This window comes from Trichechus manatus, unplaced genomic scaffold, assembly GCF_000243295.1.
Source record: "Trichechus manatus latirostris isolate Lorelei unplaced genomic scaffold, TriManLat1.0 scaffold00146, whole genome shotgun sequence".
Taxonomy (NCBI): domain Eukaryota; kingdom Metazoa; phylum Chordata; class Mammalia; order Sirenia; family Trichechidae; genus Trichechus; species Trichechus manatus.
The window spans coordinates 1,198,309-1,220,368 of NW_004444082.1; the positions used below are offsets into that span (position 1 = coordinate 1,198,309).

At 44.0% G+C, this 22,060-nt stretch overlaps 1 protein-coding gene across 1 annotated transcript in view; it reads left to right on the forward strand.

Moving 5' to 3' along the window:
• Window positions 1-18,905: 18,905 nt before the first annotated feature.
• Window positions 18,906-22,060, forward strand: part of PTPRM (protein tyrosine phosphatase receptor type M) — a 746,511-nt gene continuing 743,356 nt past the window's right edge. The window contains exon 1 of the mRNA XM_004385786.3: window positions 18,906-18,931. The gene's annotated coding sequence lies outside the window, so the exon portion shown is untranslated. The remainder of the gene's footprint in view (window positions 18,932-22,060) is intronic.

Genomic DNA, 22,060 nt, shown 5'->3' on the forward strand with positions numbered 1-22,060 from the left:
AGAAAATGTCTAATTAAATATTAAATATTTAATTGAAATAAAAGCCAGCTCTTAGTGTAATTATTTAAAAACTAATTTTAAATAACCAACTTCATTAGACATTGTTTATTAGAGGGAGTAGTTCAGTATTAGGTATATTTTTATGCGTGTGATTTAATCATGTTTCAGTTCTACTTACGTAACCATTTCAACAACTCTAGGAGAACCCTAAGTATTTGGAAATGAAACTGATTCATGAGTCACATATTTAATCAAAATGGAAAGCTTTTGTTTTCTTTTCTTTGAGTCATTTCTAATCATTAAAAAACGAGAGACATTTTGAGAAGACGTGTTGAAAACATAAAGCCACGTTAGTGGCAGGGTCTGAAGTGTAACTTGGTTGTTGCCAGGCACTAAAAGCACAAATGTTAACACACCGGAGCATCTCAAAGGCCGTAACTGTGTGCTGTCTTCTCTGCCACTATGGGATGATGCTTATTTTGGCTGTAAAAACAATAATTCAATAGAGACCGCAGATAAATATCAGCCCACACTGCTATTCTCTTCTAGATTTTAGCACCTGCTGAAATGAAAAGTCCATCTAGTGTTGACATCATAGAGGAGCCATAGACCATTCACCTGCCTCATCGAGCCTCGGCGTGGTACCTCCCTGGAGAATTTGCTAAGATCTGGAATCTGGCCCTTAGTATTTTGAAGATGCAGAGCCAGGTGTTGTCAGTTCACCAGGATTGGGTCTCTCCCAAACTAGAGCCATATTGGTATTTTATTAATTTATAATGAGGACTTAAAGGGACTGGACACCCATGTCCTTTATAGCCAGAACAGTCTTTTTTTGTTGGCAAGGTTGGTGGGGAACCCGTTGTAATCATGTTTTTCTTGGTGAGCATGGAAGCAGGGACTCGAATATATTGGGAGATCTTTTGTGAGTATGTGCCTAGGGTTTAAAATGGGGCCATATGAACATTAACAATAGCACATTCTTGCCCCCTGCGTGTCCTGCTTGTACTGATAGGCGGTGCAGGCAAGATCTCCATCTTCTTCATAGAGTGTACATTCTGTAGGGAAGACACATTGAACACATCCTGAAGGCTCAGTGAGAGCGTGTAATGAAGGTCCTTAGGGACATGACATCGTCTGAGACCAGGAGGAAGAAGAGGGTCAGTTAGGTCAAAAGCAGGGGGGTGGCGTGGGGTGGGGTGTGAAGAGCATTGAAGGAAGAGAAACCCTTGTGCGCAGAGCCCTGAGAGGAGAGGTTGGGTGTCCAAGGAAAGGAGAGAAGGCCAGTGACTAGAGGGAAGGGACCAGTGGGGCCTCGGGTGGGGCTTCAGGGAGGCAGGCCAGCCCTCACAGCCCACCTTGCACCCCTTTGCGCCCAGCATTACCTCCTGCTTACGTACCACTGGGATGGCCAGCATGAGGGCTGGTGCTTCCTTCTTCCTGTGTCACATTTTACTAGAGAGGTTCCAGATCGGCCATGTCTGTGGCCAGGGTTATCAGTGAGGCAGCGCTTACTTTCAGTTCAGGATCTTTTATCCATAAAACTGGGCTGTGAGTTGGTGGGAGATTAACCGGCAGACAAACCCAAGCAGTTGTCATCGTGGTACGGAGAATTGTTTCCCCTTTCTGACGTGTGAGGTGGGGTTGCTTTTCCTTCGTTTTTCATTATTCTTTCTCCCAAGAGGATCCTCATTTTTTTTCCCCCAGTATATTTCTGGTAGGTTACCCACCGATCTAAATTAAAATCTTCATCTTGTTAGTGGGTAGAAATGACTTTGGTTGAAACTGGGATCCGTGTTAAGAAGGCCTTTTACATCCATTTCCAGATTAAGATATCCTGGTGTTCTCCAAGGGGCTGGTCCAGCCCATGGGCCAGGCACCTCCTGTCTCCACGGGGCCTAGAAGGACATTGCTGGTGTTTGCCTTCCAGGATCTCCATTGGTGACAACAATGGATAAACACGGTCTTTCTAGTGGTGTGTTTCTTTGGAAGGTTACTTTGCGTAGCTTTTGGATCTATTATGTTGACTCATAAGTTGTTTGGCTATCAGATGCCAGGCTCATTTACCCTGCTGCCAAGTGCTCAGGCTTCAAACCTCCATTAGCAGGGTTATGGGGCCGCCATCCTTCCTGGACAGTTGCAGGATCCTCCTGGTCTTCCAGTTCTCTCCTCAGCTCCCTCCCTATGGCGCTGCTGGAATCCTCTTTTTGAAATACAGATCTGACCATATATTACTTTCTTTATAGACTTGAGACGACTCCGTAATGTCCAGAAAATAAAGGCTCACTTAGGCTGGAAGCGTTAAAAAGGCAGCACTTATTAACATTTATCTGGAATTAGACATACTTGCTGCAAAACCCTGGTGGCATAGTGGTTAAGAGCTTGGCTGCTCACCAAAAAGTCAGCAGTCTGAATCCACCAGGCGCTCCTTGGAAACTCCGTGGGGCAGTTCTGCTCTGTCCTATAGGGTTGCTATGAGTCGGAATTGACTCGATAGCAATGTTTTTTTTTTTTGATGTTACATACTGGCCCTTCCTTTTATTAGCTGTGAGTCAGTTTCTTACCTTCTTTAGTATCCATTCCCTAATGTGTAAAATGAGAAGGTAAAAAATATTTCAGGATTGCGAAGCTCTGCGACACCATGTGTTAACATAATGTCCACCACAGTGGTTGAGATCAATGGAAGTTTTCTTCTCTCTTTCTGAATTCAAGACTCTTCATAGGCCGACTCTACGCTGTGACTCTAGCTTCCTCTCCCTCACACCTGCGTGCCACAGCCGCCCTAGGTGACGTCCGCCTCCCAGAAGAACCTGGGACCGATTGCCCATGTGTGTTTTTCATCACGTCTGTGTATTTCTTGCCTGTCTCTCTGCTTAAGTGCTTCCTCTTTTTCCCCTGGGGTGACACCTTGCTTCCCTTCAAGCCGTCCTTTTCCCTGTCCCATGTGAGTAGGACTGACAGCTCCTCCTGTGGCTTGCCGCGAACACTTCATTGGTGATTTGTAGGCTAGCTCTGGCTACACTGATACTCCATGATGGTTACTGAGAGCCCTTCCAGAGTAGACTAGTGCTTACTTCATCCTGGCTTTCTCCACGTTGGAATGTCCTGGGGGGGTCTCTGTTTGCGTATTTGTGGGGTAGTGGTGGGGTGCTGGAATGGGAGAATGGCACAAATGGAAGAGGAAGGGCCTTCTGTTCATCTTATAATAAATTCTCTTTAGCATTTGATGCCCTTTGCCGTCTTTTGCTGTGTATCATTAACACTTTCTGAGGTCACTCCAAGTCTTTTATATCTTAAGCAACATGGTTATGAAATTAGTTATGGTGAAATAAGTTACAGTGATATCATAACTGGAGAGTAAAATGATTTTGACATTTAGGGTACCATTTTCTTATAGTTTATTACCCTATTAAATGTGAAATAACGTTCGGATTGAGAGTAAAGATTTGTTCACAGAGCTGCCAAACAAAACTCTGATGAAATGGGACTTAGTCTCCTGTCACATGCAAGAATTCCACTAAAAAGCAAAATCTCACAAGGGTAAATTCAGATTTTCTCTCGAATACATTAAAATAAAATCTGTTCTAGAAATCTTGAGTTAGAATTCTTAAAGTGTTGTCTCTCACTGATATAATGATAGTCCTGGGCTTCTCCCTTACTTTCTTGTAAAAGTTATAGTGAGAAAATTGTCAGGTAAATTATCACCACACAAAGGCAACATTCCAGATCAAAGTTCATTCTAGATAAGGTATGTGTTTTGTGGTCAATGAGAGGAAACATGTGAACTCCTGAAGGTGCAGTTTTCTACCATATGATGAAATTTTGGTTCTGTTTTAATTTTAGCTTAATAAGGAAATACGGAAGGAGCCCTGGTGGTGCAGTGGTTAAAGCGCTCAGCTGCTCACCGAAAGGTCGGTGGTTCCAACCCACCAGGCGCTCAGCAGGAAAAAGATGTGGCACTCTGCTTCTGTAACGATTTACAGCCTTAGGAATTCTATGGGGCAGTTCTGCTCAAGTGCCCTAGATTTGTAAGGTACCCAGGTGCATCCTGGCCACGCCACTAGCCCAGCTGCCTTAGAGCCAGTGTGTTAACAGATTGGAATTTGGCAAATGGACACTTGCTTTTTATTGAGTCGATCGTATAGAATAGATCAGTGGTTCTCAAACTTTAGAGTCAGCATCACCAGAAGGCCTTGTTAAAGCACAAACTACTGGCCGCACACCCAGAGTTGGGGTGGGGCCTGATTATTTCCATTTCTAACGGCTTCTCACCTTATGCTGGCATTGCTGGTCTGACAGCCACATTGAAGAACCATTGGTACTGGTTACTGTATGTTGAAGTACTTTGTAAGCCGTTAAGTTTTTATATGCTATTCTTGGAGTCAAAGGTAGATCTCCATTTCTTTAAATCAGGCCTTTATTTATTCATGAACAAAAGGATAAAAAGTGTTTAAACAAATACGTTCATTATGTCTGAGGCTGATGATCATTTCACTTGATGAAATTTTTCATGAGAAAACCCCTAGTCGATGTATTCTGGCCCTTACAGAAACAGCATAGAAATTTCAAATTCCCCTAAACCATAAGATATTGTGGTTTGAGGCAAAACCAAAACCAAACCCGTTACCATTGACTCTGACTCATAGCGACCATATAGGACAGAGTAGAACTGCCCTGTAGAGTTTCCAAGGAGCAGCTGGTGGATCCGAACTGCTAACCTTTTGGTTAGCAGCCAAGCTCTTAACCACTGCGCCAGGCAAGAGGACTTATAAATTAATAAGAAACTTATATATCTTAGTGACAATTTACCTCAATTTAAAAATACTGATTTTTACATTAAAAAAACTGAAAAGTTATCTGAGATGGATGACATTATTTTTCTCTCCCCTTATTTCTCTAACCAGCACATACGCTGTTATGACAAGAAAGATGAGTCTTTGTGGATAGTACCTCAGTGATACGGAGATTCGTGATCAGGATCTACACACCTTACAACACCCCGCTTCTTCATTAAATGTTGTCAGCAGGAAGGTTGAAGGGATGCTGTAAAACACACAGGGCTAAAGAATCAAAGAGAGTTAGTGCAATTGGGTAGTTTTTAAAATAACTCATGTAGTAGAAATAGTCTGGATAAAATCAACTAGTTGAAATTATCGAATCGTTATGATTCGTGTATTTGTTAAACTTTATTTCACCCTCCTCCACCTGCCACCATCACCGCGTACCTGCGCATTAAAACAGTCAGGCCAGACCAGGAAGAGAGTGAAGGCCTCACCTTTAGCCCAAGTCCTAGGAGAGAGAATGCACGTTAAGAACCAGTTTTTGAGAAAATGAACCAAGCAGCGTTTTTTCCAGGGGATTCGTTAATTATGCTATAGAAAGATATCTTCTCATTTCATTCCGTGTGTCTTGGCTTTTATTGTGAAGTTAAAATAAAAGAAAACCCAAGTCGGTTATGGACCTTAGGTCTTTAAACCCAGAGGTGGTAGAGGAAGTAATTCAGCGACTTTGGCAGTATTTGTTTCCTTCTTCCTTTTGTGTTTTGTAAAAATAACCAAAGTTTTAGCAGAGTACCCTGGTGGACCCCTAAAACATATTTCCCAGCTTCCCTTGCATCTAGGTATAGACATGGGATTGCTCTGGCCAGTGGGATTTGAGCAGAGGAGGAATGTGAAACTTCTGGTTTTGCCTTTGGAGGGACGGGCTTCCTCCAGGCCTCTCCTCCTTCCTGCTGGCTCAGATGCAGGTGTACTGGGGGGAGCTGGAGTAGCTACAGTCAGCGCTCAGGGAATTCCGGGCCGAGGGCGGCAGGACAGGAAAGCCTGGTCATTGCATGGCTTCATGGAGCCAGCTTTCCTGCCAGCGCTGGAATGTCTACTTAGGACTTTTACATGAGACAAGAGGGGAAAAAACGCATTTTGGCTTTGCTTAAGCTGATGTGTCATTATGTCTTTTCTGTCCCGCACCCTTACCTGTATCCTTTCTAATACAATCACTGTAATGTAGGTGTGAGCGACTGAGCCCTGCTTGATGGTGCCCAATTATGGATTATTCGGATTACTGAAGCTGATTAATCATTTCAGACAAAAGATTTCCCTTTTCCCCAGAGCCTCTGAAATTGGCAGCTGTAGAAATTTGAGATTTACTTCAGTGCCTACCACATTTCAGAACTGCTAATCAGACTACAAAATGGCTTTTTAAAAAGTAAATGAGGAAGTAAACAAGCTAGAGTTCCTTCTGATTCACCTCTGAATAGATTACCTATATTGATATCAGTAATCAATATTATTTAAAAGAAAATCCATCTCTACCTGGAATGAATATTGCCTTGAATGTTGAAGCCCAAGTTTAAGGTAGTATATATATATTGTATTTTTTGTTTTCCATCCCTCCTTCCCTACCAATGCATACATTTAGCTTATGGGTTTCTTTCTGAAATGGTGATAGGTACCCTTGTCATTGATTTTTATACTTGCCACTTTGTCCCTGTGGCTGGCTTTGCTTTCATATTGTTCATATTTCCTAGCTTATTTCATAGCTTCCAAAAAGACATCAAATAGAAAGCAAGAGCTTGAATTCCCTCATGATAGTTAAGTATTTCACAGTAAGTCATTCTTGCAGTCGAGTGTGATTTTTCTAACATGTTAGGAGGTTTGAGAGTTAATCAAGGACTCTGATTTCTCACAGATCCCGTAGATTGTCACCTTTGTCTTTGGACAAATCTGTGCTGATGGTGCAGGCCCTGTTCCTGAGTCACCAAGAGGCTGTGGTCAAGTTCAGTTCTCAGGGAACGTCTGGTTAATCACATTCAACTGGTGATGAGGAAATCCATCAGTTGCCTTCTTGGAGGTGGTCTGGTTTTTTTCCAGGCCTTTCAGTGGCCCGCTTTTCCTTTCAGGGATGATAGGTCACACGTGTGTTCCCTTTTCTCTAGCGAACTGAGGACGTTCTCATTGTTTTCCTGTTTCCTTACTCATGGAGGGGCTTCCGTCGTGCAGATGGTCTTCCCTCTGTCAAACGTTAAAGCTTTTCCTCCTCCCAAGGGGAGCAGGCACCTTGCTGTAGCAGCAGCCTTATCTTGTAGAATACTTTATTGCTGTCCTCGGTCCCTGCCCCAACACTCTAGGGCCCATGTGGACACATAGGAGCAGAGGTAACTCCATTCCCCTTACATTTCCTGTTGGGCTCTTTCTGCCTCTTACTTGCCCCTCACTTTCCGACACTTTTAGTGTCTCTTTTTGCTAAAATTCGATTCAGCGATTGAGAGGAGTTAGTTGTGTCCCTGTCTGTCTGTCATTCCTTTAAAAGGTGCTTGAAGCCATCACACTTAACCTTCTGAGCATAATGTTTGCCAAATCGTTGCTGGGTTTGAAGGCCAAGAGTCGCTCTGTGTTGCTATTTTTAGGACTCCCGTTTGACAGCACCCAGATGACGGTGAAGCTCATAAGCTGACAGTTCAGGGCAAGCAGGCTCTTGCCTTCGGCAATCCGGGGCGCAGCCCACTCCATCCTCCTGGCCTGGACGCCCATGCCTCCTGAGGGTGCTTGTCCTTTCTGATGATGGATTGAAAGAGACAAGCAGCACTTGGCAGACAGACACCTGCCCAGCATCGGTGCCATTTGACAGTCCCCTCGTGCCCCCGACATTTTCATTTCCCCCCTTCACCTCGCTCATCACCAGCTGTTTGCATCTTATTTCCTGTGCACAGCAGTACTACGAAATGACAGAACACATACCCGCGCTCTGTGACTCGGCTCAGATGCCGCATTCCAGCCTGACGGCACGGTGGGTTTTACATGGGCCGAGCCACCAGGAAAGCATTAGGGTTTTAATTGTGCTCTGGCCTGGTGCAGAGCACTGTTGGCAATAGACTGGAATTTTCCTGAAGCTTGCTGCTCAGAAAAGCAGCTGTGATTAAGGGGTACTGAGTTTCTGTTGGGGGTGATGAAAAAGTTTTGAAAACAGATAGTGGTGATGGTTATACAACATGGTGAATATAATTAATGGCATTGCATTGTACACTTAAAAATAGTTGAAACAGTACATTTTTTGTTATATATATTTTACCACAATAATTTTTTTTTCAAAATCAAAAAGGTGTTTGATCTATGCTTTGCTCCTTCCCAGCCGGGGCTTGCCTGTTTATCGGGAAGCCTTCTTTCCCGGGGAGCAAAGAGGATTTTTCATCCTGTGCTATGAGAAGAGCACCATGTTGTCGGCTCTTCATCCTGGAAAGCTGTTCTGGGCTCTGGGTGACCTGGATGGAGCAGCTATACAGAATTGCCTCCTTTTCTCCAGAATGATCCCTAGGAGGCCTGAGAGTCTATTTAAAACTTCGTGACCTCCTAAAATACAGGTAGCTTTCTTTTAGAAACACACGTGCTTGAAAGATGAACAAGTTCAATGGGAGGGGTAACAGAATGCTCAGTGACAGATGAGGACATTTTTCAAGGATTTCAGCTTCAGACCTGGGCTGAATCACCTGGCCTCTCTACTTCCATGTTCCCCAGCATATCATTTGGGCCATTTAAATATTTTGAGTGCCTCTTTCTTCCTCCTTGTAAATCTGTTTGTTGGCAGGATGGGAGATTTGACCTGAAGCCTGACATGACTTATGGAGAAAGTGCAGCATGCAGGGTCTCACACGAAGTAGGCCCTCAGTCTGATGTTTGGTCGAGGGCCTGGGAATGTGCTGTTTATCTCATGTGAATTTTTCCTGGTAAATAGACTGAATGGTGTATATCTGCAGAAATTGTGTCTTCTTTCTCCTCTGGCCACCTCGCTTTGGTTTCCTGGGGTGCTTCTGAGTTGGTCACTTCTCTGGCCTCATCTTCCTCCATTCTCCTCATTCTCTGTGCCTCAGCTGCACGGATGGCCTTTCCAATACTGAATCTCGCCAGCCTTGTTTCTGCCCCAGGGCCTTTGCACTTCCGGCTCCTCTGCTTGGAACTCTGCCCACAGTTCTTAGGAGTCAGACTTTTCCACATCCAAGTCTCTGTTCAGATGGCAGCTGGTTGCTAATGAAGTCTTATTTGGTGACCGTATTTAAAATCACAAGTGCACACCCCACATACCCCTCACCTCCCTTTTTTTTTTCCACAAATGCTTCTCCACATTACAGCCTAAATATTTTCCTTTCTTGTTTCTTTTTGGTCTGCTCTCACTTGAATGTGAGGTCCACAAATGCAGGAATCTCTCTGCAGTCACTTCTGTGTCTGCTGTGCCTAGAACAGTGCCCGGCCTTTAGGAAATTAATAAATATTTATTGAATAGGTGAATGAATGGGGGCCTTTCTGACAGCCCTGTCTGCAGCATCACCCCCTCCTGACTGATTTTCTGTACGGACACTTACCTACAGCCCGATAGTACCTGATGTACTTACTTCTTTCCTTATCACCCGTCTCTCCTTCCCTCAAGTGAAAAGGAAGCTCTCCTTGCGGAAAGGCCTTGCCTGAGTGGTGAACGTCCAGACCTGCAGTAGGGCTTGGTAGATGGTAGATGCTCAGTAGCTAGGGGCTGAATCCGTGAATGGTCTGCTCTTCCTGTTTCTGTCTTCCTTGCAGAGTATTTTTATAACTTGTTCTCCACAGCAGCAGCCTCGCTGAATACATCTCCACATTTATGGCACGTATATTTTCTTTGACACCGTGGACTCTGAACACTTGAATGTGGACGGGTTAATCGGGGAGGCTTGGCACCAAGGAAAATGGCCCAGGTCTTTGTCAAAGCCAGTTGCCGTGGAATTAATTCCAACACACGGTGACCCTACGTGTGTCAGAGTAGAACCGTGCTCCATATAGTTTTCAGTGAATGATATTTTGGAAGAAGATTGCCAGACCTTTCTTCTGGGTTGCTTCTGGGTATACTCAAACCGCCAACGTTTCAGTTAGCAGCCAAGCCTTTAACCATTTGCAGCACCCAGGGACTCCCCAGGTCCTTGTAGGTAAGTGTAATGTAGTGGAGGAACCTTTGATTTTTGCACAGGGTTATCGATGGTTTTGACTCTTTGGCCTCGTTTAACAGTTGGGTGTCACGTTCTGCCAGTTTGTGGAGTTCAGGGGGTATGTGGATAGTTTGGCTTGAAGAGTTCTCTCCATCAGCTTTCCAGAGAGTGGAAGTGGAGGCCTCGAAAGAGGCAGACGGCCAGAGTGTCCACAGAAGGGAGGCTTAGACGGATAGAGGCAGGGAGGATTTTCAGTCATCTTCCCCGAAGCACTGGTGAGACACACTCATCTGACAAGGTAGAGGGGCGTGAGGGGAGCCTGCATCTCTCTTGGCACCTCACGTGGACCCCGCTGGCTTCCATGAGGCTGAGACAGACACCTTTGCTAACATGACTAAATCAGCTTAATGGCAGGACATGGGGCGGGAGGAGATCCCTTTGCAGTAAGAAATAGGTTTTTGGAGAACAGAAAGGTATCTGCACAAGCAGAGGAATTAAGAGGCAAGGAGAAAGACGTGTTCAAGTAAATCCTCAGTTCCCTCGCGACAGAATTTTATCTTCACCAAGCTGTTTTCCTTCTCCTGAGAAACGACATTTAGGATTCTCATTTGTTTTCTGACACTCAGATCATTCTTAATACTGGGTAATGAGAAGCTGCCATTACGGATGTGGTTAAGTTTCCGAGTGTCACTAAGACAAAAGACCCCATATCTGCACTTGTTCCGTCTCTTGCATCAGCTGTGTCTGTGGGCCACTTAGCATGCTCGTGTGGACTCTTGCCAGTGAATCTGTGGTTCTGAATAACGTGGCACTGGCTGAGTTCTCAACAGGGAGAGGTTGGGAAGAGTCCTTGGGAAGGCCATGAAGAGCCAGGAAGAGAGAGGAGACTGTCTCTTGCCAGTTTTCAAGCTGGTAAATGGAAGTAGAACCCACACTTGGCATCAGAAGCCTGCCTCCCACTCGGCCATTCATAAAAGGGAAGCCCCAGATGAGAAGGGCCGGTGGTGCAGGAAGAGGCAGTGACACGGTGGCGGTGAGCCTGCCACACACAGGTGACGCCCCTACTGCACGCGAGGCAGTCGACAATGCCAGTGTGTGATGCTTCTAGTAGACGCCTGGGACGTACCTTCTTTGCCCTGGTTTGGTCAGTACTGAGTGACGCCCAGAGGTGAGGGCATGTGGAACAATGGGGAAGCGCTGGAATAAGCTGCAGTAAGAGTGCTCATTAGCTTTTTTTTTTATTCCCAAGGGTCAGTGTAGTTTGTCAAGCTTGTTCACATGTATCACCTCCATCAAAGGTTAATGCCAAGGACCGTGCCTTGTTCGTGTTCACACTAAATTCCCAGCACACTGCTTTGCGTCTAGTAGGTGACTTGTCTGTGCTTGAGCAGTATGCGGATTACCCCCACTGCTCCCCGTGCAAGCCTGTGGGGCAGGCCCAGTGGTCACGGGCAGGGCATTGCTGTCTGAGAGGGTGACTGGTCAGGAGGGGTCTGCACGGTCACCGGTCAGTGCTGCCTTCACAGTCACCTGACCACTAAGTGGACCTGTGCAGAGACCACCAAAACCCAAACCCACTGCCGTCGAGTTGACTCCGATTCATAGTGACCCTATAGGGCAGAGGAGAACTGCCTCACAGGGTTTCCAAGGCCCTAGTGACGCAGTGGTTAAGAGCTCGGCAGCTAACCAAAAGACTGGCAGTGGGAACCCACCAGCTGCTCCTTGGAAACCGTATGGGGCAGTTCTGCTCTGTCCTTTAGGGTCGCTATGAGTCGGAATCAACTCCACAGCAACGAGTTTGGTTTCTTTTTTGGTCATCTTTACGGAAGCAGACTACCACATTTTCTCCTGCGGAGCGGCTGGTGGGTTTGAATCGCCAACCTTTTGGTTAGCAGCTGAGCAGTTTAACTCCTGCGCCACCAGGGCTGCTGTGTAGAGACTATCCTCTTAAAAACCACACTCACCATCAGTAGGCACACATTTCACACTTTTTAACTACTTACCCCTCAGTATTTTAAACTAGTAACGTTTGACTATGTTAGTGACCTGCATATTTATAACCCTTAAGATAAAATTTCATCAAAATGGAACTTTAGTTCATTGAACAACTATTTATTGAGCAGCTAGGCGCAGTTGTAAATACTGAGGATACAGCAGTGGCCTCACCTCCCTCACTGGCTTCTGCACACACATGTACTGTGTGGGAGTCGGGAAGGAAACAGCTAACCTGTGCTCTGGTTTCCTTCTACTGCACAGCAAGCCAGCCCCAAACTTAGTAACCCGAAAGAGTAGCAGTCAGGGTTTTATGGAATAGGTGTATTTAACTTTTGTGAATGTTTTATGAATCAGAGGTGGTAAATATTCTATTAGATTAAAAAATGAAATAAATTGATTAGTGTCAAAATGACAGGATGTGTTTTGATCTTAGGAGAAAGACATGCTATAAAGTATTTTAAGGATGTATCAGTAAAATACTTTTCATTAAGTCAAGAGTGTTTTAATTAAAAAAAACAACAACAAAACTTGCTAAGTGGCATTCATTAATGGAAGTCTTGGTAAAAAAGTGTTGTATTTGTAGATTCCATATTCCCCTGACCTGGGCTGTCTGCCTCACCTGCGCCCTTTTTCCTTTAACCCCTCTTCACTTCAACATCTTCCTTCTCTTTCACTCCCCCTCCTTTGCCTTCCCTTCCCAGAACAAAGACTTGGATTCTTGCCTGCAGGGGGGTAAACAGCAAAGCAAATGGAAAGGAAAACGCAAATTAACACCACGCATAAGGAGTACTACCTCCTGCCACCCTTGCAATGACAGCTCCCTGTTCCGCTTACCTCTACTCTCCAGTGTAACTGAACCTGAAGAATGCAGAGTAAGGGGGTGCTCCTGCTAGGATAGACACGGGGCAGCCTTGTACCTGGCCATTTCTGCTTTAGCTTAATTAAGGGAAAGGCATTAATGCCTGGAGAATCTTTACAGCACTTTGTCCCAACACTCAGGGCTCTTATATAGACTCATTTCCGCTCAGATCATTCTAGGCTATGTCTTCAGGAAGCCCAGCAGGATGCTCTGCCCTGTCCCCTCCCAGCCTCAGTCCCATGTCTCAGGAATACAGTCTTCGGTCTAAGGCTGCATTCTTATTTTTATTTCTCTCCCTCAACCAACATTTCACCCACTATTTTCAATATAAACAATTGGCAGAGCAGTTTACCTTTTATGCCTTATTTTATTTAAGGGTACCAAGGCGATCAGCAGACTTCTTGAGGGCACTGGGAAAGATATTAAGAGGAAGTCAAAAGCAGGGACTAATGACTTTATTTTAGGATTGGCTTGGGAGGTGACGCTCGCAGTGAGGCTGTAGTTCTAGGCCATAGTTCAGGCACACACTAATGGTTTTGAATCAAAGCCCATTTTTAGTAAATGATACTGGGACCAACCCTATTAGTACACCCCGCTGGGTGGAAATTAAGCACAGTTACCTGACTGAGAATGATGCTAAACAGTTTCAGGTGTTAGAATTTCATTCCGACTACGTGTTGTCTCTCACCACCGTTTACATTTTTTGTCAGATGTTTAAGATCAATCATGAGCATAATTAATAGTTTTCGGAATTAGATTACCATTTTATGATGGTCTGCAATGTATCAGAGCACGTGAAGAGGCAAGAGAAGTGAGAAGGCACACTGAGGTCTACAGAATTGGTGTCCGTGTGCGCTGTGTGAGATCCACCTAAACAGGCCAACCGTGCTGACCCGTCACTGCATACCGACTGCTCACAGCAGCTCCACGGGAGAGTTTTCATACGCGGTGGAACTCTCCTAGGACCTTAAGGTCTCAAAGCACGAGAAAGTGAATTATTTTTATGAGGATACAACATTGTAACAGTGGCTTTAGTTCATGTCTACCAAGGTTACTTTTGATAACTGAAGAAGCCAGAGAACAAATATATTTTACGTTTCTTAATATAAAATTTTATATATCTTAAAAGGTTTTTTTATATTTCTTAAAAGTTTAATTAAGGTTCTGTATGTATAATAAGGAGCCCTGGTGGTGCAGTGGTTAAGAGCTCAGCTGCTAACCAAAAGGTCGGCAGTTTGAATCCACCAGCCGCATTTCAGATATCCCATGGGACAGTTCTCCTCTGTCCTATAGAGTCACTAGGAGTCAGAATCTACCTGATGGCAATTTTTTTTTTTTATGTGTAATAAGATAACAAAAAAGGAAGTTTGGCATTTTAGAACTTTAATGAATTATTGAACATATTTCAAACAGAATATTTTTAAAATAGCCTTTTGAATAAGTCTTGTGAATCTAAAGAGACACTTGGTAAACTGTCCATGGGCTGTGAAGAAAAGGACATTTGCATGGAAGTCGCTTTGCAGCCCTGGTTTGCCCCTGGAATGATTTCAGATGATGCGTAATGAGGGCACCGTGTTGCAGGGCTCCATATAAACTACATGGTATTTAATACATTATTCATGGAGCCTAAAGGTATCATTATTCAGGGAAATGAGAGCTAGGAAAATTAGTTCTCTATGAATGCTTATTTATACTGATATATATATTTTCTTCACATGCACACATTTTCCTGCTAGATGTAATCGAAAAGCAACCCATGTACCTGCTACGTTTCCTACCGAAATGTCAAATCAGGTTAGAATTCCTGGCGTTGATTGTATTTATCCTTTTCTATTATGTTGTTATTTATTTGTTGTTAGAGAAATAGCTTCTTTCACATAAAAAGCGGTCCTCCTTCAAAGGACAGAGCAGCCAGGAATCGCAGCACATCCATCCACACCGGTAACCATCGCTGAGGGCGGTCCTCGTCCGCTCTGAGTGGAGAGCCTGTCAGAGTGCTGCCATTTTCTTCCCAGTAACGGCGGGTGTTCCTCTTCTCCCACTTTGCCATCCACAGCCTACCTCCCTCAGTCTGGATCAGAAAGCTTTATTGTTGCCCTTCTTTGTTGTAATTGTTATTACTTAGCTTTCACCTGCAACAGAACAGTAGCCAGGGTGATTCTTTCTGAACGGAATCAGAGCACATCATGCCTCTGCCTGAAAACTTCCAGTGGGTCCTCGTCTCAGTGTAAACCCTACAGTCCTCATGGTGCCTTCTGAGTCCCCACTTGCTGTGGCCTGTTACCTCTGGGACCTCCGTCCTATCTCTCTGGCCCTCCTGCACCTGTCCCTGCAGGCCCATCTCCTTTCTGCGTGTGGAATGTGCCAGCTGCGCCCCCTACTGGGAGCGTCTGCGTCTTCGCCCTCCCTCCCACCCCCGTACTGCTTTGCTGGCTTCCTCACCTGCTTAGGTGTGTTGTGCACAGATCTCACCTTCTCAGCGAGCCTCCCCTGAGCTCCCTGTATAACCGGGCTCCATGTCTACTGCACACTGCGCCCACACCCCAAACCCAAGCCTCTAAATCCAGGCCTTCCCCACCCTCCTCTGTTTTTTTTTTTTTTTGCTCAGCACTTCACCACCTTCTTGCGCACTATACACTTTACCTTCTTCTTATGTTTGCTATTGATTATCTGTCTCCCTGCCTGAACAGGGGATCTTTGTCTCTTGTTCAGTGATGTGTGCCAGAGGCCTCAGTGCAACGCCTGGCACATGCTTGGAGCTCTGTAAATATTCACCGAATGACTGGATGTGTATCTGGAAGGTGTCCTCTGTGAAGATGCTGAGTCTGCTGTCCCTGAGGTATATTACAGAGCACCCAAGCATATTGTGAATGAGTTCCCAGTTGTTGCTGAAATCTGGCGGCCAAGGACAGGAAGATGGGAAGTGATTGAAGTGGGGGAGAGCTCTGGTGGGCTCGGGGTGAGAATCCAGCAAGGTGACTCTCCTTTCCCCTTGCGGATCCCCATCCTGGTGTGGTGGTGACATGTTGAGGACCCCACAGGGAGCCTGGGTGGTGAGTGGGTGGCCTGATGTGGGTGCCATCCTGCCTGTGTGTAACCTGAGACAGTTTCTTTTTCTCACTGGGCGTCTGTCCGCCTGCATGTCTGTTTGGATGCTCAGAGTTCCTGAGCAGCGGTGATAACCATCACAGTGGAGCGGTAGAGCACGTGCTGCCCTCTTGGGACACGGGGTCAGGGTTCGTTGGGAACTTTGCACAACAGGAAGCAGTGACGCGGAGGAGATTTCTGGAAGAGTTAAATCAGAGAAGGCTAAAAGGCAGTGAGCTGAGTCTTGTGTTTCAGTAACCTTCCTGATAGAGGGCCTTGCTACTTCCCTCCCCCGAGTCCCTCTGCACACGTGAGGGAGTTAGGAAAAGAATATCTCATACCTTATACCTTAATTTTAATCTAACAGAGGTTCGAATGACCTCATAGGCAGGCTGTTTCAAAATTAGTCTGTAAAACAGCACTGTCTGATAGAAATGTAAAGTGAGCCACAATTATGATGTAAAATTTTTTGGTAGCCGCATTTAAAATAATTTATTTTAATTATTTAATATAGTTTGTTTAACCTAATATATCTAAAATATTATCATTTTAACATGTAATCAATACAAGCATTATTCATGAGATATTTTACATTCATTTTTTTTTTCCCCTAACTTTTCAAAGTTTGGTGTGTATTTTATACTTACATCTCAGTTTGAAGCAGCCCCATTTCAGGTGCTCAATAGCCACATGTAACTGGTGGTTCCATATTGGACAGTACAACTATAAAGAGTTCATTGTAAGGTAAAAGCTTACTATATTTAGATTTTCTCTCTCTCTCTCTCTCTCTCTTTTTTTTGGAAAAAGTTTGCACGATTCAAAGTCTATTTTTAATCTGTAAAGTATGTTGGAGACTTCTTAGTATTATGGAGTTAGACTATAGAATACAGAAAGAAAATGTGTGAATTACCCTTTAGATGATCATGAACATAATTAATAGTTGTGAAAATTGTATTTCTCCTTAATAATTGGTGAATCAAGTAGCAAGCATCTATCTAATAGAAGTAGAGAACTGGGATCTATGTAGACATACACATGGCAGCCCGATCCGTGGTTTTATATTGCTGCCTGAAACTTGATAGAGGTATGCCTTAAGAAGGTGTGTACCTTCTTGCTTCGGTGTGTTGCAATATCATTATCATGCCAAAACTGAGGCTGACTTGTACAGGAACCTCTCCCAAGGAAGTTTAGCTACTAAACACTCCAAATGAATTCTGAAGATACTATTCTAAGGATAGTCTTGGCATGCCGAGTGTAACCTGATTAACTCGGAAAGATGATTGGAAGTCGTAATATATGCAAAGAGTACTGCAATGGTCTTTGATATCCATGATAAATAAAATGAAAGAGAAGGTAGCTCTTGAACTTAGGAATAAATAGCATTACACTTTTGTTTTTAACCTTATGAGCAGAACAAAGCTGATAACTTTTAGATTGAAAACAAACAAACAGTTACTGAAATAAAGTTAAAATTTTTTCAGCATCGGAATGAATCCCTGAGTTTCAGGCTTTCTTTTGCACCAGGTCTTCTTTAGACACCAGGGACCTCCTTGTCCCTTTCCCACCCCCACCTCCAGTTCATGGAGACAATTATATACACACCAGCCAAATGGCTGGTAGAATCTCCAGGCAAAACCGGGTTGACTTGTGTGGAACTGAATTTAAAAATACTTGATGGAATATTGCTTCCGTCTCTGAATGCTTGTCAGGTTGCATTTATTACAGTTGCTTTCCTTTCCAGGATGCGTGCTCTGGTCCTGAGAGACTCTTTCCTGCTTCTCTCTCTTTTCCCTCCTGACTGGGTAACTTCGGTGTCTGAGGGGGTCACAATCAAGCAGTTAGTCATTTTGTCACTCTCAAATAGAAAACAATGTAATAGTCTAACTGAAATTCCTATTTGTTTATACCTAGCCTCCTGCTGTTTATGAAGAAAGTATAAAATAGAGGAATGTTTTATGAGTTGTGTAAATGGAACATGTAATAATATAGAATATATGACAATTATTATTTATAAAGTAGTCTCCTGAAAGAAAATGATTGGATTTACAGAAAATAAGTGATTCATTTGTAAGTTAACTGAATATATAATTGGCCATTGCGTTTGATTCTGGTTTTGCATTTGGAGTTGTCATAGCTCAGTAGGTGGGAAAAAGAGAAAGCTAGAACTTTTTAAAGCACATCCATATTACTTTAGTTTTTAAAATTTGTCTTTGTTTAAAAAATACACAAACAACTTAAAGCATAATTGCAGACAAAATTAGATGGTAACGCATTTTTGAGTGGTCTCTCAAAGCTGAGAAACTGCATAAGGAGCAAAGCTTATGAAAGCTTCCTTCACACTTGGCAAGGCTGAAAGGGGAAGCTGGTCATCTGGAATAAACATTACTAACTTTGAAATGTGATTTCTTAGGGAAGAACGTCCCTCCTCCAAGTACTCAGCCTGAATTTCTTCCGGGTTAGATTAAACGAGAGAGAATCTGTGGCATTGGTGAGAATTGTTTTCCACACATCTTTTCCAGGATCCTTTTTTTTTTTTTTAAATGAAGTTTACAGACTCAACAAGTGTTCGAATCTGTATTCACTGAAAGGGTGGAGTGCTTCCTCATGGGGATTGTTAATAAGTAGAAAGCAAAGTATATATTTATGATTTGTGTATAAATTCATAGTGAAATTTAGCAAAATGATAATTTGTTATTTGGAAACGAGTCAGGTCTTCAGAAATACTCAGAATAGTATATTGCAGGTTATGCAATTTTTTTCAGAGTTTAATCAACTTAAGACTTTTGCCATAGTTAGAATTTGGTTGGTTTTACGAAAAGAAAATGTTTATTGGTCTTGCTTTAAACTGTTTAAAAATGCAACAAATACATAGTTAAAGATGATGGAGTAAGGTGAACAAAAGGAATGAAAGACAGAGAACCTGCCATCATCTGTTAAATATCTACAACTTCTCACCACAAACTGTGATGCGTATCTGCCAAATACAGTGACATCTGGACCGAAGGAGAGGGGATGCCGTGAGCTGACACTGTCCTCACACTGTGGCAAGGGTACGTATTTCTCAAGTAGGCAGTCCTATACAAATTAAACAACTTCACTAAAATGATCGGCAGCAGAGGTGAGGGGGACTCCTGCTGTGGAGGCCCTGGGAGCTGGTGGAGGGCAGAGCCACCGTGCAGAGTTGGGCACAGTGCGGTGGAAGGGGCAGGCTGTGGGCCTTGGCCCCTTCACAGCGTGGCTCTGGGTGGTGGGGTGATGACACCTGCGCTTCTTAAACCAGAGGCGATCGCGTGCACAGCAGTGTGCTCACAGCAGTGTGTCACATTCAGGGTGACGGGTTTCCGTCTCTGAGGACCTTAGTGTGATGTGATAACTTCGTTGATTGATGCTCGACCTGTTGCAGCGCAAAATGGAAGTATATTGCAGGAGAGAAGGGAATTGTGTTACTCTGCCCATGTTGTGAGGCATGCCATTCTCGAGCAGACGCAGGAAAAGTGTCCCATGTGTTAGAGCTCTGTGTGCTTCCTCTGTCCACATGCACACAGACGAGAGGCGGGTGGGTGTGGGAAATCCTTCTTTACTGCTTTACCTGGGAAGCTGGGCAGAGAAGACTGGGGAAGAAAGGATATACCCACACTTTTATTAAGTACCCTTTGAAAAGAATGAAATCAGTCATTCTTTTCGTGCATCAAACCCTGCCCTTGCTGTAGCCTCATTTAGCTGCGCGCTGCACAAGGACCCCTCGTCCTCCCTCCACTGTCCTCCATGCCACGGGGTCAGAGGTGACTGTGTCGACAGCGAGCCCACCCACCTCTGTGTGGTGAGGGTTCCCCAGGCTCGCTCTCAGCTTCAGGCGCCTTTGGGTTGCGGGATGAAGCATTCAGTGTCAATGGTGTAAGGGGAAGGTTTGTGCACTGATCTCAGAGGAAAGGCACGGGCTTGACACCATGCTCGACACCATGCTCGGAAGCCTTGTGCTTTCTTAGGGTTAATGCGTAGAAGAGGCTTGTCTTGAGTTTGTTTATTTCTTTTGTGATGTCGTTTGTTTTTAAAATATAAATCTTGGAATTGCCTGAATAATAATAATAGAGACACTTGAGTCCTTCTTATGAACTGTTATGCATTATCTAATTTAATCCTCAGATAACTTTGTGAGGAGCTTTTCTTATTGTCCTTTTTTTGCTGTTGAAGAAATTGAGATTTAGTGAGGTTTAAAGTAGTTTGACAAGGTTAAGCCTAGTTAGAAAGTAGAGGGGCTGTCTGCCTATAGAGCCCATGCCTTACAGGCCTGTGCTCGAAGGAGTTTTTCTTAATGAGCAGCTTTGTAATTGTTGGTTTATAGGCAAGTGGGGTCTGCTTTGTCCCTGGGCACGTGTCCTCAGGCTCTCTCCTGTACTTGGGGTTCTAGCCTCGGTTTGTTGGTGCATATCTCTGCTCTGTACTCTCTGATTTCCTAGGTTTTGGAATTAAAATAGTGTTACATTCTTTAAAAAAACCCCTTTTTTTTTGTTCCTAAACGGTTCCCAAATGCATTGCTTATGTCACTACCAAATGCAGCTCATTTGCACTGCCTTCAAGATGGCATTTCACTGGCCACATGACCTACTTCATTCTCAATAACTTTTCCATTAATAACAACTCTTAACTTTTTTGGAGCCCTGGTGGCACAGAGCTGTGACTGCTAACCAAAAGGTTGGCAGCTTGAATCCACCAGCTGCTCCTTGGAAACCCTGTGGGGCAGTTCTACTCTGTCCTGTAGGGTTGCTATGAGTCAGAACCACTGATGGTGACAGGTTTGACATTCATTCTACACGAATTTCAAGTTTTCATTTATGTATCAGAAATGTGGTCCTCTCACACATATGGCTGGAGATGAGCATATCTGTGGTTTAATTGGGCTGATGGAGGGATGGGGACACTGGAGGAAAAGTTCTCAGGTGTCTCCAGCTTGCTCCGTACACGTGACCACGCCTGTCCGTGAGTTTGTCGATGAGCGCGTATCTTATAGAGCAAAACACATCAGTCAAAGCGGATACTTGCAACAGAGCCTGGCATTCAATAAGCACTGCATAAGTGCTTTAGATGTGTTAATTCATTTCACCTTTGTAACCCTGTGGGGTTGGTCCTTTATGATCTCCATTTTCTAGGAGAGATCAGGTTATGTGATGTTCTCAAGGCCACACAGCTAGTAAGTGGCAGAGCTGGGATTCCAGTCCAGCTGGTCAGATTCTTGAGTCCCATTGTTTAACCTGTAGGCTAGAGTTTAGTCTTATTCTGGTTTACATTTATCTAAATATTCTGGTTACAGGGTATCTCAGATACAGATATTGAAAGGAAATGTCTAAGATGGTACATGTACGTCTTGATTAAGAAAGTAGCATTCAAAAATAGACTAACTGGCAATTTTATTTAGAGACATTTGGCTATGGGTTCCATTTCTTCAAGATTATAAATTTTCTTGAAAAAATATTGAATAAAGATGAAAGCCTCTAGCATCTTAAATTTCACTCTGTTCTTGTCTCTGACTTTTATTAGCCTAGATTTGATTTATTCTGCCTTTCTCAGGATATGAGACAATTGATTATATGCTTGGTGTACAGTATTTACTCAGTTTGCATTTGACAGTAAAAAGTATTTAAACAGCTCTATTTGTTAGAGATACTCCCACACAAAAAAATCGGACCCATTTGTAGCATAATTATAAGTTGATGAAATACATGGCCCCTTTGAGTTAGTTTTAAAATGTAGTTTAAAGATTAGATTGTTATTTCTTTCTAAAAACATCACAGTTTTTAAGGTTCACAAATCATTTGCTTAAGTGGCTTGGGGGACGTCATTCAGGACTTTTCATGTTAAACGGAGCTGTGGTGCTCTGTCTGCCTTGGGTGGTGGGAGGTTTGGGTTCTGTTTGCAGGACGCCCTGGGACTGAAGCGTACTCTTTGGGTCCCTTTTGAGTCCTTGTGGCTGCAGGCTGCGGTGGGTTCAGGAGGAATGTAATTCAGGATAAATGCAACTGTAAAACCAGTTATAGGGAAAGGGCTCTCCTTGTTTGCTTTCACCTCCTGCGGGGTAACTCTGAGCTCCAGTAACCTACCATCTGCGAGGCTGAGTTTCTTCCTTGGGAGAATGAGGGTACAGATCTCTGCCATACAGGAAGGTCATGCACAGCCAGTGAGCG